The sequence below is a fragment of the Carassius gibelio genome, chromosome B22 (assembly GCF_023724105.1).
Source record: "Carassius gibelio isolate Cgi1373 ecotype wild population from Czech Republic chromosome B22, carGib1.2-hapl.c, whole genome shotgun sequence".
Classification (NCBI taxonomy): Eukaryota; Metazoa; Chordata; class Actinopteri; order Cypriniformes; family Cyprinidae; genus Carassius; species Carassius gibelio.
The window spans coordinates 8,832,712-8,852,100 of record NC_068417.1 but is presented as its reverse complement, the minus strand read 5'-3'; the positions used below and the strand labels follow the sequence as shown (position 1 = coordinate 8,852,100).

Below are 19,389 nucleotides of genomic sequence, written 5' to 3'. Positions count from 1 at the left end.
AGCGACGTGTCAGAAGCTATTTGTCTGTCTTCTTGAACCATCACTTAGCCCATTCGCCTTGGGAGGTGTTTACTATTTTTGTCCCCTGAGGTGCCAAGATTACACATGTAGTCATTCCTCTGCCATAAGCACAGTGTATACTGGTTCCATTGTACCATTGTACTGGTTCCCATAGCCTCTTAGCATACGCAGTAATCGTTCTTGTATTTCAGGTAACCGATGTTATGTTTGTAACTGAATACTTTCCTAACCATGGTTTCTCAAGATGCTTCAACCAAGACCCTCTTTAGTCATTATAGTCATAAAAATATAAATTGTTATTTTAAATAGCAAATTTTTTGAATTGTAACATTTTATTGGACCTTAAGACCATCATATTTGATTCATCAGGATTTTACGGCTCATATACATGGCTTATGGCTCATACTGGCTCATACATCAGGCTTTTATGGCTCATACGGATCATACTGTATAGTATAATACAGTGAAAATATGGCAGCAAAAAAATTTAAACTGCTCAATATTAACAAAAGGAGCAAAAATATGCAATTTACATCTTACTTTTTCATTTCTCATTCTTCAAGTATCTGAAATCCTTCTCAAATCAAGTTTTCTAATCATGGATTATCTATACCGTTCCTTAAGACATCTTTTTCCTGGTTTTTCATCCAGGTTATTTGACAGTTTTCCTCTTTTGTAGATGGAAAACCTTTTTAGATGATAGTTTATCATCTTCATAGTTTTCTTGTTCTTCAAAGTTCCCCATCAATCTAATCATAGTTCTCACCTGTTTTCCTCTTCACAGTTATTCATCTTCATAATTTTCTTGTCTTCACTAGAGCTCCTCATATCTCATCATTGTTTCTCATCCTGGATCATCATCCTGGTTCCTCTGGACATCTTCTAGTTTTTCATACTGGCTCCTCAGCAGTTTTTCTCCTCATAGTGCCTCATCTTCATAGTTTTCTTTTTCTTCAAAGATCCTCATATCTCAACTTGGTTCTCATAATGGTTTCCTCAAGACATCTCCTTCTGGTTTTTCAACCCGATTCCTTAACTGTTCTCCTTTTCATAGTTTTCTTGGTCTTCATGGGAGCTCGTCTCATCATGGTTTCTCATCATGAATCATCATCTTCATGGTTTCTCAAGGTATCTCCTTCTGCGTTTTCATCCTTGTTTTTTAAGTTTTCTTCATAGTTTTAAATCTTCATTAAATATTATTCTTCTATCTCATTTCCAGACATTGATAGTCCTCCGTACACCATCTAACACCACCAAGAAGAGGCCAACCAAGAGTGGACATTTTCTGCTCTTTTCCCTTACTAAACCAAAGCCCAGAGAGAAAAACTCCATATTTCTGCATCAAGTTTAACCCATCAACAGAGCAGAGATATTTCTGGAGAAACTCTTCACATGAAAGTTTAAACGCATGACTGGCATTATTGCTTAAATAACAGTCAACTAAAGCGAACATGTTTCATCTGGATCAATACCCTGTTCTGAGTAATAGTCCTTCTGATAACTAATTCCATTGTGGCTTTCAGATGCAAGCTGCGTGTTTTCAGCCAACCTTTCTCTTTCTCTTTCTCTCCTTTGCCCATGTTGAGGTCGTATAATGAAGCCCAGTCTCTTAAGCCTCCTCTCAGAGGTTTGGCCATGTAACTCCTTTATTAGATTATATAGCGTGTCTTTTGAAAGAAGGAGATTTATACCTTTCATTATTGGGAGAAAGCATTTAATCAATAATTGTTGGGTGGGATTTATGATGCCGCAGTTGGTTCAAAATCCACCGAGTGATGTTATTTGTGGTGACAGGGCCTGCCGTTTGGACGCTGTCCCACTTGAGGATGGAGAGGGACTATTCGTGAAGTACTTTTAAGGCCTGGTTTTGGTGTAAACCGTTGTTTTTCCTCTTTTAATTTCTTTTGTATTTTTTGTTATAGTATGTTTTTTGGACTGCTTTTGTCGTTTGCATTTTAAAACTATTTTCAAACATACAGGTTCATGTTTTTGAATATCTGTAGATTATTTTCAGGGATCTTGATTGTTGCCCTCACCACTACAATTGTTGGGTTGAAGTTAAATGTTGTGGAGCAAAAATCACTTGACCAATCGGGTAACGTGACTCAATGTAAACGACAAAGAGTTCCCTTTTAATTTCTCCTCTAATTCCAAAAGAGTTCCCTTTTCTATTTTTTAAAAAATATATTATATATTTTTTTGCTATTTTTTTTTTTACATTTATTAATTTTAATTTACACGACATTTACACAATATAAGTCTGGCTTATTTACTTTTGTAATTAATTTAATGTATAACTTTTAATAATTTGCACAAAATATACAAGTATAAAACAAGGTTTTATTTTATAATTAAAACCAGTTTATAAATGTAATTTTGCAAAGTAAGTTTAAATCTGACTTATTTCACTATAATTTTAATATGATTTCTTTATCGCACAGAATATAAAAGTATATTAATGTTTTTACATCGTTTATTCAACTATAAAACTATTTTAGAAAGTAGTTGAATTGTACATTTTAATTATTTGCAAAGTGCACAAGTGTTAATCTAACTTATAATAAAAGTAACTTTGAATTGTATTAATTTAAATATTCGCACAATGTACACATAAATCTGGTTTTATAAAAAGTTTATTAATTTTTTTATTGCACAAAATATCCAAGTATAAAAACAGTTATTTTATTTTATTATGTCATTTAATTTTAACATAATATAAATATAAAAGTAGATTTTTCTTAACACAATATTTTAAATTATTTGAACTATTGATATTTTACAATTAATACATTTTTAATGTTATTTATCATTATTTATCGCACAAAATAGACAAGTATAAAACTGGCATCTTATTAATTTTCATAAATTTTTTGTTATTTAAAGCAATGATACAAACATGTAACAGTTTGTTTTGTTATTATTTACTAACTTGCATAAAAAAAATGGAATAGAAAAAGTAGAAGGAAAAATGTCAACTATTTTAACAAATTTTAAAGCAAATAACTACGACCATTACAAATGTCAACTTTCCTGTAATCAAGCTTTAATGGTTGCTGAAACGTTTCAGACTTTTCTTATATAACACAAAGAATAAAACCAACAACTAAGACCCTATAACCTTTGACGTCCTCTGAATCACATGCCATTAAATGCGTCTGAAAGCATAAAATGGCTGTGCAGAATTGAAGGTGAAGATGAGCTCCGCGTCTCCAGAGTTTAGAGTCCAGCAGACTGAACTGAGATCAGCTCCTCCGCGTTCATGTCCGTGGGCGTCTTTGTGAGCACAGTGATTGCTTCAGAGTGATTGTGTTTCCCTTCAGGTTTTATTTGCTGTGCCCCGAGCACTTGTCACGCACAGCCGCCGATTTCCCCCTCGGCGCTTCAGTCCGTCTTTGGATTTGATTAATTTTTCAGCAATTTTCGCTCTATCTGCCACCATGCTTGGCTAAACTGCCAGGACACTTTCCCACTCCGGTCAACAGCCTGTTTCCTCTGGAGAGGCGAAGGAAGAAACACAAATCAGAATAAGAGGCTTAGAGCTCATGGGAATTGTGGTTTGGCATAGTGAGAGTCGGGAACTGATTTCTTGATGTGTTTTTAGCCTCTAGGGAAAGAGCCTCTGGACTTCGTGCTTCACTTCACTTGCTGTCGTCGCTCTGGGCTTGACAAGCCACTCGTACTTCCTGATTTCTGTCAGACTGTTTCGTATGCCATGGAGTGTTTCGAATACAGTTTGTTGGCTTTGGATGTGCTGCCTGACTGATACTGAACACACCTACAGTGAAAATACTTCTAGTTGTCGTCTTTCTGTCATTTCTATTCATATGCCAGTCGGTGGTGATATATAATGTCTTGTTAGCTATTAAATATTTAATTTAGGACTGGCTGAGTAATTGAACTGTACATTCAGTCTGATTTTTTTCAAAAACACTGATTGATTCTGGGCAGAAACAGATATTTTATGGGTGAGTCGTTGAATCATTCATTCAACCCGTTTAATTTTAAAATGCAGTTTAATTTAGGAGTGCCACTTCCATTACTATACATTTCTTGAATGCAACTTCTAAATACACCTACTGTACCTGAAAAATAAAGCACTGTTTTGTTACATTGCAAGGCTTTTTCTTTTAAAATATGGAAATTGGTTTAGCTTTAATGCTCAGACAACTTGCAAAATAGTAACAGGGCAAAGAATCATGATAAAATCATTAATCGTAATATTCCTGAAAAAAATTGCGATATTTTTTTCCATTATCGGCCACCCTATATGAATGTTGTTTTTATAAATATTTTGCATTCAATTTGCAATTTCTTTCATTTTCTCTTAAAGTTTATAAAAAAAATTAGCTCCCTAAAATGTATAAAATACTTCATTAAAAAAAAAAAATAGTGTTTATTTTTGTGTTTCGGCTTACTAACTACAGATTAAATTATTAGAAATATAGCCTTGGCTAGCTTAAATATTAAGTTAAATAATAATAATATCTTTCACTAAACCAATTTGTTAATTATCTCAGACCAGGTCTGTCATTTAGTCATTCATTCTTACAGTTTTGGTCAAAAAATGGCAATTAGTGTTGTTCAGGTATGCGCAACAGTTTTGTAGAGTAAAGATTTTTTTTAATCTTGACTGATAAATATCGAATAACTTACCTGAGGTAGCAAACTTTTAACCAGCTGAACTGAGGTAAGTTTATTGAGAAGCAAAAAAAATTAGCTCCCTAAAATGTATAAAATACTTCATTAAAAAAAAAAAATAGTGTTTATTTTTGTGTTTCGGCTTACTAACTACAGATTAAATTATTAGAAATATAGCCTTGGCTAGCTTAAATATTAAGTTAAATAATAATAATATCTTTCACTAAACCAATTTGTTAATTATCTCAGACCAGGTCTGTCATTTAGTCATTCATTCTTACAGTTTTGGTCAAAAAATGGCAATTAGTGTTGTTCAGGTATGCGCAACAGTTTTGTAGAGTAAAGATTTTTTTTAATCTTGACTGATAAATATCGAATAACTTACCTGAGGTAGCAAACTTTTAACCAGCTGAACTGAGGTAAGTTTATTGAGGTCAGATTTTTTTTTTATAAGCTTTTACTGTAGTCTGAATCGGTGATTAATTGCGAAGTAATGCATTTTAGCAATTTTTACTGTACATTGCAATAAGTTTAAATGCGCAGTTATTACTGTCAAAACTGTGCCAAAATAACACTTCTTGTTCAAATTTCCTGATGAATTTGACAATCTGTAAACTTCAGTGTTTTTTCATTAAAACAGAAAGATATTCTTGGCATTTATTTATTTCACCTCTCTTCAATACCGTTTTCCCACACGGTTTAAGTAAAAATGTGAATCGGTGGGAGAAAGCTTGAATGAGAAGTATTTTTCTGGCACACCACAAAACCATGCCAAAAACAACATTTAACAATCAATATCAATTTACATTTGTGTTGAAATGCTCTTTTCTTAAGCTCATTTTTAGCCTCGACCGATAAACAATGGATAACTTACCTGAGATAATTATTAAGCAGCTTTTACTGTGGTTTAAAGACTGACTGGGTGTTTAGATTATGCAAATCTGTACATTTTACTGTACATTTCATCAAAATTCAGTGTATGATTTGCAACACAATGTACACAAAACCTCTTGCCTTTATAGAGAGGAGCTTGTTCACCTTTCTGGCTATTTCTGTGTGGGTAGCCGAGAGGCGGCTCTTTGCTAGCACAGCTAATTGGTTCAGGTCGCGTGTCCTGCGGGTTTGTCCTCTCCTGACCCCATGGATCAGATGTCAGGTTAGTTCAGAGCTATGTTCCCCGTGCTATTAACACGGTTCCTGCTGCGGCGGAGACGATAGAGCACCTCAGGAGGGCGTAGAGAGCACCACGCACCGCTTCATGTGAAGAAAAGGCTACAGTGTGGATCACACACCGTGTCCTCAAGGACTCCCGCGCGCTCACACTCCATTCAGTCTACGTGTTGCCCACTCATTTTTAGGTACAGTTGCTAAAGGCAGGTCGATTTGTTGCTTGAAGTTGCTAAATTACGTTGTGTCTAGGGCTGAAAAAAAAAAAAAAAAACTTTTGCAATTTCTTTGATCAATTTTGCAATTTAGATTTTAATCACCATTTTGACACAGATACATTCTTTACGGACATAAATGCATTCAGTGTGAATTTGAAAAATATTTCCAAAAGAAAACCAATTAGATAGAGATTTTTGTGATAAGTGTACCTTACTGACTAACAATAGCTGTGTTTCCATCCAAAGATACGAATTTAACGCAAAACTGGAATATCGTATAAAAATTTCCGAATAAAGAACCATTTCCATCCAATAAGTCAAAGAGAACAAAATGGTCACTTCCTGATAAACTGGCACTAAATATCACTAAGAAATGAAGGAGAACCCACTAAATATAATAAACAAAATAAAACAGAATAAACACTCAGGCATTTCTGAATGAGCAAAGCAAGATTGGTCCATTAGTCAAATTATCCCGTCCCATCGAAGTTAATGCACACTTTTTGCTATCGGATAAATAGTTTAACCCACTCAATTATGTGTTTTTTTTTTTTTTGTTTATTACCATCTTGCCGTTTTCATCCAGTTTTATTAATATTCCAAAATGCGCTTAAAAATAGGTGGATGGAAACATAGCTGTTTAAGAAAAAAATAATATAATGTAAGGTGTATCATAAATGAACAATTATTGTTGAACACGTGCAACTATCAACTTTATTCTCATGTGATGTTAAAAATAGTAGTTCTGTCAAATAATTAATTGTGATTAATGCATCCAAAATAAACGTTTTTGTTTACATAAAATGTGTCTGCTGTGTATATTTATTATGTCTATATAAATACACACACGTATATATTTAAGAAATGTTTCTACTGTATATATTGAACATATCTGTAATATAAATAATATCAATATATTAGTGCTGTGAAACGATTAATCGTGATTAATCACATCCAATATATATATATATATATATATATATATATATATATATATATATATATATATATATATATATATATATATATATATATATATATATATATATATATATATATATATTTTTTTTTTTTTTTTTTTTTCAAACTATGTGTATATTATGTATTGTATAAATAAATACAAACACATAGATGTTATGTTTATTTATTAAATATATTTATATATAATATAAAATATAAAAATATAAATATATAAATGTAAATATTTTTAAATATATATTGTGTGTGTATTTATATATACATAACAAATATACATGGTACACACACACACACACACACACACACACACACATATATATATATATATATATATATATATATATATATATATATATATAAACAAAAACTTTTAATTAATCGCGATTAATTGTTTGACAGAAATAAAAAAAAAAATTAATTTGTTGTTAGGTGCATTTTGAAGAAAAAGAAGTTGCTAGGATAGTCTGAAAAGTTGCTAAATCTAGCAACAAAATTGTTAAATTGGCAACACTATAGTAATCTAGCTTGTGAACGTGGTCGGGTGGGTCAGAGCGCACGCACTTGAAGTTATGAAAGAGAGCGAGGCTGTTTGTGGAGTAAATGACAACTTCTAGAGTGTTGGTAGCACCACGTTTACCAATCTGAAGTGAAAACACATTTGTCGTAACTGTTAATTAAGTTAGTCGCACTTCCACAACAGGAGCGAACAGGGAGTGATAAAAGCACGGGACACTCGACCTCGGACGCTTCATGTGTTTGTCAGTGTGGTTTTAGTCAAGCATCACTGTACTCTCGTTCAGATGTACAGCACTGCTGTTTTATCAATGAGATGATTTCTGAAGTTTCATTCATGTTCAATTGGTGTTTTCTATTTATAATTCAGATCAAGTTTCAGAATTGTTAGTTTTGTTAGAATTGTCAGAATTGTTGTTCAGTATTGTTAGTTTTATGTATTTTAATTTAATTTAAAAGGATGCAAAAGCATTAAAAAAAGAAAGAAATCCCACCACAGATGCGGTGCAATGATTTAGTGTATAGTTGTGAGTGTGTTGTGTTGGTTGTGGCGACTCTTCTGGTGTAGCCGGTCAGTTCTGGTTTGGGGTTAATCTGGTTTTGTTCTTTTAATGTCAGCCTCTGACCTTTTTCTAGTTCATTTCTCCCCCTGCATCGACCTGATACAACACTCGCTTCACTATATCCCTAAAGTGGGCTTGATTATTTCCCAAATAAACCACAGCACTTGGGCCCTGTCTTGCCTCGTTTGAAACTTCTTTCTTTCGTCGGAGAAGATGAAATGGTCAGCGCAGTGGCAGAAACGCTCAAACTTTCATGTTAATTAACTTTTAAACACTCTTTATGCAACCGCCTTCTCCGTGGTGGCGAGACGGAGGCTGACGGATCTTCGGAGTGATTTTCCAGTGTGTTTGTAATATTGATCTGTGTCTGTGTTGACGCAGTGCTGTTGAAATGATTGACACATCAGAGCCAATCCTCAGAGGTACTAGTTAGTGCAGACGGATGAAGCGCTGGTTAAAAGCAGCAGTGGTGGTGGTGTTGGAGATCTGGACTGACACATCGGCTTTGATTGGATTCCTCTGCTGAGCTGCTCTCGCTGAAATATACGAATGAACCTCGGAGAGCTGAGAATCACGTTCTCTTATGCAGATCAGCAGGACGTTAATATGCATTGACTGGGGTTTTGTCTGTATAGTGCGATGATACACTGGGTGAACTGACTTTAGACTGACTTTCAGACATTTTTGGTTCAACTGGATCTCCTTTGTTTTATCAAACGCTCCAGTGTTTTGTGGCACTGAAGTGTGTATTTATCTAAATTATAAATGACTTGATACATAAATCATTTGCCCCAATACACAGCTGATTTACTTGTCAAATATTCTCAAAAAGTCATTCAGGATAGTAAATGACGACAGCAGCTTTGTTTTGAGTGAATGGTCGCTTCATATGAAGGCTGGTGGACATCAGGGGGCAGTGTTTGCTTTGACTGACTGAATCCAGAGCTCATGACATTCACTGGAACATCAGTGAGCTCCTTATTTATGACTTTAATGAAGCAGGGCTTGTTTTTTTTGAAAATGTTAATGCCAGAGCAAAGGGAAGACGCATGATTCAGGTCTAAAACTGCGCAGCATGGTGATATTTCTGGCTGAGGTAAGAAGTGAAGGGAGGGGGAAGTGATGTCTTTTTTGCATGCACCATACACTTGTTGTGGATGTTGGTAAGGTTAGCATACCAAGTTGTAAGTAATTTTTCTCTGAGAACAACCCAGAAACATCTGTTTGATAATGTGACACCAGCGCAATTTCGCAAAAGAAGAATTTGAATTCTTGCACCATGTTGCAACATTGCTTCACTATAACCCTAAACAATCTGACGTCTTACTATATATCATCATGCGAAAAGAAGATCCCCATGCATGATGCTAGCGAACGCATCTCCTCTATTCAAAACATCTATCAGAGAGCTGCAGGAACAAACAAACAAGCAACGCAATTATTTACGCATTTTTCAGCTGTTCATCTGACACGCTGAATAATGATGCACAAGATTGTCCCACACCTCCTCCATGCACTTGAAGACATTCCCGTACTGTACTGATGCTTTGGATGCAGTTCGCATGTTTAATGCGTGCAGACGCATGCATGCTTTCTATTCTGTGTCTTTTCATCTCTGACCTGCTCCAGGGCTCTATAGGTTATGCAAAGAGAAAGATGTTCCTCCAATGCATCTCCCTAATCTGGCAACAGTGCAGCATCACACAGTATCAGTTGCGTTTTTTGCGTTTAAATAGTGACATTGTTTTTGCAAACAGCATGCTATCGTTATCTACCATTTGAGTGAAGATCCCCATGCATGATCTAGCAGATGCTCCTCCATTCAAAATGCATTCTTAGTGTTTTGCGTTTAGTGCAGGAACAAGCACGCATCCGCTCGCACTGCACCGCAATTAACGCCGCATTTTTCTGTTGTACCTCTGACTCTCTGAATAATGATGCACAAGATACTCCCACACCTCCTCAATGCACTTGATGGCATTCTCGTACTGTACTGATGCTTTGGACGCAGTTTGCATGCTTAATGCGTGTAGACGCATTAACATTTTCTGTTTGCGTCTGATTCTCTCTCAGACTTTCTCCAGGGCTCCAGAGGTTTTAAGATGTGATTGAAGATCTCCTTAATCTGGCACCAATGCAGCATCGCCCAAGACAATTATCTGGATTTTTGCGCTATGTTGCATCATTGTTTGACTTATCTACCATGTAAAGAGAAGATCCCCATGCATAATGATAGCAGACATCCCTCCATTCAAAATGCATTCAACCATCAATCACAGTGCATTGCATTCACTGCAGTAACAAACATGCATTTCCTCATATTCCAACGTAATTATTATTGCAATTTTCTGTTGTTCCTCTGACTCCCTGAATAATGATGTACAAGATGGTCCCACACCTCCTCTATGCACTTAAGATGTCCCTATAGTGTACAGATGCCTTGGACGCAGTTCGCATGCTTAATGCGCTCAGATGCATGCACGCTTTCTGTTGTGTCTTTCTCTCTCTCCGATTTCTCCAGGACTCTAGGGGTTTGTTCGACACGACTGAAGATTCTCCAAAGCACCTCCTTAATCTGACACAATGCAGCATCACAAAAGGCAAAAAGTTGGGATGTTGCTTGGCTATAAACACAAACAACAGTTTTCTTATCAACCATGCGAAGAGAAGATCCCCATGCATGATGCTAGCTAACATCCCTTCATTCCAAATGCGTTCAGCCATCAATCAAGACGCTTTGGTTTCGTGCAGGAACAAGCGTGCATTCCCTCGTGATGCGACGCCGTTATTAACGCATTTTTCAGCTGTTCGTCTGACACTCCAAATAATGATGCGCAAGATGGTCCCACACCTCCTCTGTTTACTTAGACATCCCTGCACTGTACTGACACCTTTAACATAGTTCAACGCGCATTTAATGCGCATCAGCGCATGTATATTTTCAGTTCTGTTTCTTTTTCTCACTCTCAGACTTTCTCCAGGGCTTTAGGGGTTGTTCGATGTGACTGAACATTCTCCAAAGCTCCACCTTAATCTGACACCAGCACAGCATCGCAAAGGGCAAAAAGTTGCGATGTTGCTCGACTGAAACTACAAACAACAGTTTTCTCATCAACCATGCGAAGAGACGATAATGCGCAAGATGGTCCCACACCTCCTCTTTTTACGCACTGACGCCTTTAACACAGTTTGACGCATGTTTAATGCAACACATGCATTTTTCTGTTCTGTGTTTGTGACTCGCTCTCAGACTTTCTCCAGGGCTCTGGGGGTTGTGCGACTTGACTGAAGATCCTCCAAAGCATCTACATCGCAGAGTACAAAGAAATGCGAGGAACTGAGGAGTGCATGCGTATGTAGGGCTGTCAGAGGTGTACGCGTGAAGAGGGAGTTCAGTGCGAGCTGATGTCAGTCAGAGAGATGTAAAGCAGACTTTGCCTACCATAGATGTACTATGAGAAACAAGTCATGGGCGTTCTTCACAGAAAACTCCTTAATAATTGAATGAAGGCTTCTGAACGTGGGGGAATGTCTTGTTCTTTGCAGTATTTTAGAAATAAAGATGCTTCAAAAACTATTTTGCAAGTTGCTAAATGGTGTTTTGTAGATTAAAAGCGCTTGATGTTGCATGCTCAGGTTCTTCAGATCACCGTTGTGGCGTTTGAGTTCAAAGTCAACTTGATTTTTTAATGCTTATAAGTGCAGATTTAAACAGATGGAGACAGCATCTTGAAGAAGGTGTGGATTTCTGCTGCTCTTTCCTCGTCTCTCTGAGCTGCCATTCAGCGACTTTCAGACACCACGTTTGCATCCCATCAGATAATTATTCATAACACAGCACTTGGCAGGAGGGATGCATTCACTTTTATTGAAGTCGAGGAAGTGCAGACTCTTGTGGCGGGTCGCATGAAGATGCTTCGGTTCTTTTGATAAGGGGACACGGTGTACTAACTGCTTCTCTTTGCAGAACGGCATGCTGGGACAGCACAATAGTTTTGTGTGAAAGGACTGCAGCTGTGTTTCCTTCATGGCCAAAGGCCTCGGGCCTCCTCGTCTGCGAAATTGCTGCAGTGGGCTCTTTATTGTGATGTACGCGCAGGGGCCGCTCTATTATTTACAATCAATATACAATTATCCTGCCCTCCAACCAATGTCTTTTTTATGTCTTATGATTTAAAAACAACGCAGCGTGGTACGAGCTGACTGTGCATGTGAGAGAATGAGTGTGTGTAAAGAGAGATTTGGACTAACGTTTACATTACTGTCAGCTTTTTTTGTCAGCTCAATCTTTATGACTGAAATTATTCACTTTTGAATTTTTGGCTGTAAATTTTGGCTGGTTTAACTTTTTTTATTTAATTTATCTATCTAATTTGTAATGTGACAATTATGTATAAAAAATATAGCTATATATTTATTAATCTATTAACTGTATTTTTATGTATAATATATGTATTTATTATTTATTAATTAATTAGGCATTATTATTATGTTATTATAATAAATTATTTATTAACTTTATATAATATTGAGAAAGTTCCCAACTTTTTTCTATTAAATCTGATAAGAAATTAATTGTAATATTAAATTTTTTTGTAAATGTAATAAATATTATGTATAAAAATAATGTATAAATAATAAAAAATATGAAATTATGTGTGTGAATTTGAAGTAAATCAAAATTAAAATATGATTTTATATATATATATATATATATATATATATATATATATATATATATATATATATATATATATATATTAAATGTACTTTATGTAAATTATGTGTGAATGATAAATCAGTTGAAATAAATAATCAAGTTTCAATATATGCTTTTTTATTTTTAATGTTTTAGGTTCTTAAATTATGTGACAGTGTATTTTTCCACAAATAAATTAATAACTATATTTTAATCAACAATAATTTGGCATAGCGTTTTAAAAACGAAATATGTATGAAATCTTAATTGTTTATAATATAATTGTATATAACAATCTATTATCTTATAATACTTCTATAATATAATTTTAATTTTTTAAGTCAAGAACAGAAATATTTACCATCATAAAATAAAATAATGTAAAAAAAAAAAACTAAAACATTTTAAAGTGATAATACAAATGAATAACTTCATTTTGAATATTTAGAATTTTTAATAGATTCATTAAAATGGGCAATTGGAATTTGATTCATGATTCACTTTAGACATTATACTATCTATAATAACTTTGCAACTACATTCAGATGATCAAGAAGCTTCAGTATCAGTCAGTGTTGCCAGGTCTGCCATTTTCCCGCAGAACTGGGCTACTTTAACCCATGTTGTTTTTCTTGTCCGCAGGTTGAAGCGAATGCAATAACGTGAAATGTAGTTCCTGGAGTGTGAATTTTACCAGGTGAACCCTACCAAAAATCATATATTGTACCCACCGGTACTAGGCGACCCCAACATGGAAATGCCATTAGGCTAATTTTGAGTAGCAATTATGAGAGTTTTTTTTTTGTGAAAACCTGGCAACCCTTTCCAGTATCGTCTGCATTCCAGAACTGCGTGACCTGGGTCTGTCGATCGGTATTGGAGTTCCCAAACATTCACAAAAAGTGACTGCGGTCAATCAGGTGTCATCAGGCGGGTCGTGTTTGTTTCTCTCGCTTGACTCCCGTCTGCTCCAAGGTCAGCAGATGACCACTGAGTGCACACAAATAATGAGAGCATGGCGGGACAGGAAGTGCGTGCTATCCGATAGCGTCATTAGCCATGAGCTGGATGTCTGGAGACCTTGAGGGTCAAACCCGAGTTCATCTGCCATCGGGCTAAAAACAGACTTGGTGCTGGTCTGCTATCGATTGGAGGCCGCGGGGGACGCTGAGGTTTAACAGGGATGTACCAGTGTCTGCGCGTCAACCGTTAAATCGCCTGTCAGTTTATCAGGATCAGTCGAACTGAGAGTGAGAACAATGATGATTTCTCTCTCAAAGCCATTGTGATGTTAAACGAGGAAAGAAATGCAGACGGACAGATTGGGAGCGAAAGCAGAGAGAAGAGCATTTCAATAAGTGCTGTAATGAAAGCACTCGAGTCAGGACATTTATTCACGTTTAGACCGTATCTAGACATGTTTTACACTGAATGAACAAAAGAGCAATCATATCACTTATAGAACAATAGGCCTAGGCAGTCATGACCGGAAATATTTATCTGCATACACTATATTCAAATGTATTAATATATGTATTAAACTGATTGCAGGGAATTTATTATGCACATGAATAACTTCAGTAGTGAACCGATTCATTTATCAGTTGGAACTGAATGAAGTGCATCAACTTTTTATTAAATTTCTATTTTCTTTCAAGTTATTTGTGATTTCACTGAAGAAAAATGTTTTTTTAATCATTCAAACTCTGATCAGTTTGCCAAATAATAATTCAGAGCACTTTGGGAACTGATTCCAATAATTTCTTCAAAAGGTTTCACTCGCTAATTCAGTTGAATACTTTATGAAAACTTGATGAAAGATACAAACAAATCATTAATCAGAATTAATTAATTAAACAGTTTGAAATGATTTATGGAGATTAATCAAACTAAGAATCTATCGCTAAAATTACACAAGGACTAAAAAGTGATTTTTGAGTCATTTGTGTTAATCAGATTATCAAATATATATTTTTTCTTATTTATATTTAGTTCGCCATCAAATGTATTAAACTGTTTTGAATTGATCAAAATCATTTGAAAGAATCAATTCAAAAGATCAAATTTAGAATTGAGAATTAAAACTAGAAAACGTTATTTTTTGAATTGATTCGTTGAAATGGACAGTTTAAACCGATTCATAGAACTGAAAGAACTTAGCTTTATTTTAAATTAAATTCTCAACTTTCCAGTTATTTGTGACTTTACCAAATAAGGATAAAAAATAATAAGAATTATATTCTGATCAATTTGCCAATTACCAATTTTGTAACCAATTCAAGTAATTAATTTTAAAAAATCACCTTGAAAGGTTTTAGAATGTATAATAGAATTATTGAAAGAGACAGTTTGAACTGAATCAAGCTTACTATGAATCTATTGCTGAAATTAAGACTTTTCTGAACAGCCATTCGTTTCAAATAGAATCAGTCAAGTTGATAGTTGAATCTGAAGCATGGAAATTCATCAACTAAGTATTCACTGCTGAAATTGACAGAATGATACATTTCTGTGACCTTTCTAGACATCGTTATTTAAAATTTTCACTCATTAATCCCACTGAATATGTCATGGAAAAAATAGTCATGATACAAAAGAATTGTTAATCTGAAATTCATTCAATTAATTTATACGGACACTTTGAACTAATTAATGGAATGTACTAAGAATCTGTTACTGAAGTTGTGATGGACCAATAAGTATCCATGACCTTTTTAGTCATTAGTGTTTACTGAAAAATTAAATTTTTATGTCTTTTAAATTCAATTGGCAATGAATCATTCAGACCAATTCAAAAGAGCATGAATATTGTATTGAAAATGACATTATGATTCAAATGAATCACTGATTTGAATACTGAAACGGTATCTTCACAGTTTGAACTGATTCATGGAAATGAATCAAATCAGGCTGATAACTTCGTGACCTTTACAGTCATTTGAGATTTTCGACTTACTCAGTTTTTCATTTAACCAATCCTGAAGAATCGTCATGAAACAAAATAATCATTAATCAGACATTCAAACAGATTCATTTCAACCAAGAGTTTGGACTGATTCAATATTGTGTTGAAAATGACATTGTGATTCAAATGAATCACTGATTTGAATATTGAAATGGTCTCTTCACAGTTTGAACTGATTCATGGAAATGAATCAAATCAGGCTGATAACTTTGTGACCTCTACGGTCATTTGAGATTTTTCACTTAACCAATCCTGAAGAATCGTCATGAAACAAAAGAATCATTAATCAGACATTCAAACAGATTCATTTGAATCGACAGTTTGGACTGATTCATGGAATCTTTCTCAGCTTCATGCTTTAAAATTAAGTTTCGTGATTCATTTGTGATTATTGAATAGCGTTTGCTAATGAATCTTTCAGACTTATTTGGAAACCAATTCAAGTCATTAATTAAAAAAAAAGATTCACTCGCTAATCCAATTAAATATTTTAGGGTTGAACACTAAAACTAAAAAACGTTTTATTCACTATGGTACATAATGAAAAGAGTGTTTAATGACCGTGTGAACCCTGGTTAAACACGTTTCTATGTCCAGACCACACAATAGATCATTTGAGTTGTCTTAAGCGTTAGCATTAGCCAGATAAAGTGAGTTTTTCTGAACTCAGAGATGCAAACTGCAGCGATTCATCAAATGAAGCCGGGATGAATCAACGGAGCTCATCCAGATCAGACAATGAAGGTCTTCAGTCCATTAGCTTAGATTAGCAGGAACGCCACCAGTTCAAACAAGAGGGGAATGCTACGTCGCGCTCGGCTGCATTATTCAAATTGGCTGCGATACAAAGACATTTTTCTGCTGAATGCCGGCGAAAGCGGTTCAGAGTACATGAGTAATTGTCTTTCCATTGAGTCAGCGGAAAACAGATGAACTCTGGGAAGGTACAACAGAGACTTAAAGAGATTTACAAGGAGGGAGTTCATGAAGAAACTAGCATCTTGAAGATTAGCGAGTGAGTTAAACACAGCCTAAACTAGCCAGAGGGGCTCTAAACCTGGTCTGATGGTTTTACGGAAGTTCTGACCAGACTGGAAGACTAGCTTAAATCATCGAAACCAGACAAAACAAGCAAATAGTTCATCAAAAATTAAATCAGTTTTATTTCTTGGCAAATTCTGTGAAGCCCTGTGAAATGCCCTGTATTTTTTGTGTTTAAATTACATTTAATTTAATTTAATAAAAAAAAAAAAATATATATATATATATATATATATATATATATATATATATATATATATATATATATATATATATATATAATTAACTGAAACGGTGAAGCTTACAACTAAATAAAGAATAATTATTTGTTTGTTTTATTTTTCCAGAATTTTATGTTTTCAGTAAATAAATTATTATTTCCATTTTAATGGTTTAATTACATTCTGGTAATTACAAATAATGTGTAATTAATTGAAATCATTTTTTTTTTAAAGTAAAAAAGTTAAAAAAACTATTTTTTTTTAGAGCTATGAAATTTAGTTTTTTTTTTTTTTTTTTTTTTTTACATTTCAATTTTAGTTAATCAGAAAGCATTTAATTAATGCAATATTTTAGTGATCAGAAACCATGTCTAATTAATTGAGATCATTGAAATTATACAATTTAAAACTTCAACTGAAAATTTATTTTATAACCTTATGAAAAACATTTTTTCCCAAATTCCTTTTTTCTTTTATCCCATGTTTTCAATATTAAACCTTTTTTGGATTCCATTAATACCCAAAACTCATGTATAATAAATCAAATGCATAAAACAGCAACCATTTATTTCTTTATTGTTACGATTAAAGGGCCCTATGAATTTCATGTTTTCAATAAATGCTGTGTTGTCTGTTTAGATTTTTTAATACACATTTATCACTAAAATAAAAATGAAAAATTGCTTAAAGGTTTATTAATTAACTTTGTAACATTCTTATTGCTTTCATAATGCATTGATATACAAAATAGTATTAAAAAGAACATTTATTTGTGGTTTCATGTTCACTGAAACTACTCCATATTATGAGCAAAGCACCAGATTAAAGTTGAAGATGCAGGTTTCATTGCTGAATTGTCAGTTTTTCTTCACATCATTCACAGGAAAGCACCTCAGACATCAATCCTACTGTATCTGCTTCCAGAATCGATGCTGAAACACAGACGCGTCCAGTGACCTGTGCTTCTCCGTGTGTCCTGCGTTCAGTTTGCAGTCCGTCGATGCAGACACCATGAAATAATCCATAGCATCTGGAGCTCCTCTCTTTCTCCCCTGATGAGCAGCGAATCGATGTTCCCGCCGGCAGGCCTGAGACACAGAGAGGGGCGAGAGACACGCTGCCTCTGTAATTCATGGCCCATTGTATTTGCCCGAGCAGCTCCCTGAATGCTTTTGTGCTGGCTGAGCGGGAATCCTTCCAGAGCATTAAGTCAATGTTTGAGCTCTGAACCAAGATTGAAGGCTCAATATTATGGGAGAGATTCATGATTTGCTGGCCATGCGTCAGGTGAAATTACAAGCTTGTTAGAGACCCATAATTCTCCACCGGATCCTGATCAGATCAAACACAACCTCCATCAGATTCAACTTTACTTGCACTCATGGGATACCAAAAGCTGATGATTCGAACAATGTTCAAGCACAAAAATGTTTCTGTGTAGCAATGACCGATTAGTAAACGGCGTAATCCAATTGCTCCATAGGCAAATGTGGTGTTGTGGTCATAAAAAATACATTTAAAGGAACAGTTCATCCCTAAAAAATATATTTTTTTTTTGTCCTCATTTACTCTTCTTCATGGTTTTTCAAACCTGTACGAGTTTCTTTTTTTCTGTTGAACACAAAGAAGATATTTTGAAGGATGTGTGGAACCAGACAGCTGACGGTACCCATTGACTTCTATAGTATTTTTTTCCCATACAATGGAAGTCAATGGGTGCCGTCAGCTTTTTGATTTAATTTTGGATGAATGATCCCTTTAAATCAATTTCATTGCGTTTTTAGTGAAATTTTAATGCACAAATTATTTTAAAGAATGCAAACGTTGTAGTTGTCTTATTTTGGATGTTGTTGTTTTTATTAAAAATGTTAAAGCACAAAAATGTTTCCATGTCATATATATTAAATCGTATTTGCATATATTCAAATTTGTCACATTTGGACACTAATTTTGCTGTACAAATTACTTTTAGAATTTTATACATTTTACAAACATTGCAGTTTATGTCACATGACACTTGCATTTATTCAGATTTGTTGCACAGACAGTTTTTGTGCATTCTTTTTCGTTAGATTTTTAAATAACGTTTACAAATGTTTCAAAAAATGGTTGCGTTTTCTTTTTTCCCCCGAAGCATTTCCATTTAGTTTTTGTACACAATGAAATTTTAATGCTCAATTTTACAAATGTAAATGATGCAGTTCGGTTTCGTGTGTTGTTTTTATCAGTGAATGATGTTTTGTTAATGATTTGAAGTTATTTTAAGGAAACCTGTCAGGTAGGTATTTTCACAATGTTTTCAAAAGGTGTTGTTTTGCTTGATTTTATTAATTAAACCTGTGTGTTTTCTTCACACAAAGCTATC

General features: G+C 34.4%; 1 long non-coding RNA gene across 1 annotated transcript in view; it reads left to right on the top strand.

The window, feature by feature from the left end:
* LOC127987009 (uncharacterized) overlaps nt 1–19,182 on the top strand; it is a 58,077-nt gene extending 38,895 nt beyond the window's left edge. The window contains exons 2-3 of the long non-coding RNA XR_008161027.1: nt 13,440–13,494; nt 17,949–19,182. This is a non-coding gene — a long non-coding RNA (uncharacterized LOC127987009). The remainder of the gene's footprint in view (nt 1–13,439; nt 13,495–17,948) is intronic.
* The last annotated feature ends 207 nt before the right edge of the window (nt 19,183–19,389 follow it).